This window comes from Anser anser, assembly GCF_964211835.1.
Source record: "Anser anser genome assembly, chromosome: 2".
NCBI classification, from domain to species: domain Eukaryota; kingdom Metazoa; phylum Chordata; class Aves; order Anseriformes; family Anatidae; genus Anser; species Anser anser.
In genome coordinates, this window is record NC_139721.1 from 48,859,492 (window position 1) to 48,860,579 (window position 1,088).

Here is a 1,088-nt window from a genome sequence, read left to right on the forward strand (position 1 = left end):
TCATTTCTGTCCTTTTATTCTTGCTTCTTTTGCAAGTAGCAAGAGGCCACCGTCTTGGGAGGAACAGTAAAAATCCTGAGTATAGTGAAATAATTTAGCTGATAATTCCCCACTGTATAATTTTCTACGCTTCCTGCTAGCTGACCTTGTGGGCTCCTGTCAGGTTGCTAAGGGAAATCCAGCAGGACTCCTGCTCTGCTCCTCTACTTTTAAAAAAGTATTACAGGAAATGGAGGCATGTTTATGTCAGCCTGGTTATGTGCCTATTTGATCAAGTGGCATTCCGTAAGCCTTTTCCTCATGTTTTTCATTTCTTCTTCTTTCAAATTTGGATGGTAGCTCCATACAGAGGAGCTGTTCGTAGCTAACAGCTTGGCATTTTGAGCACAAGAGGCATCACCAAAAGGGTAGGGAGCAGATGTGTGTGTGCAGGGAAGGTGAAGAGCATAACCACGGTATTTGAGGAAACTGCTGGAATTGGGTCCAAGACTGCCTCCGTTCCTGTGTCTTTATACAAAGGTATCATCTGCACCAAGCAACGTTAATAATGAGGGGTGGGAACATGTACGTAGCTATTTCCAGGTCCTACCACCTTGGTAGTGCAAACAAAGCTGCTAAGGTCTCTTAAACTCTCAATAGCTTGTGTACAGATGAGTTGGTGTTCCCACTCCAGCTTTCAGCGGACAAATGTTCCCCACCAAAACACACCCGCCGCGGGCAATGCTTTCACTGACTGTAGCACAGCAGAGAAGACCCAGACCGACTGCGAGGGAATAGCTCTAGGTAATGCAGAAATAGCTCTGTGTCCCCTCCAGGGGGTCCCTCTCAGGACCGAGGCGGCTTGGATGGGAACCATGGGCACTGCTGCTGCCCATGCTGTGCCTGTTGTGCAGATAAATTGAAAATGCTGCTCGCCAGGGCTATCAATCTGGCACCTCTGACATCCCCCCAAAATAAATGAATCAGTTGGAGTGGATTTGGCTCATACTGCAGTTTTTACTGCTATGGTAGCTGTCAAAATAAAATTCCTTCCGAGGTATAGCTAGGCTGTGCTGTGGTGCCATGGAGTGCCCAGGTTTGGAATTTCA

At 47.1% G+C, this 1,088-nt stretch overlaps 1 protein-coding gene across 11 annotated transcripts in view; it reads left to right on the plus strand.

Moving 5' to 3' along the window:
* Positions 1-1,088, plus strand: part of ZNF521 (zinc finger protein 521) — a 231,772-nt gene that overhangs the window by 172,062 nt on the left and 58,622 nt on the right. The gene's annotated exons all lie outside the window — the stretch shown is intronic.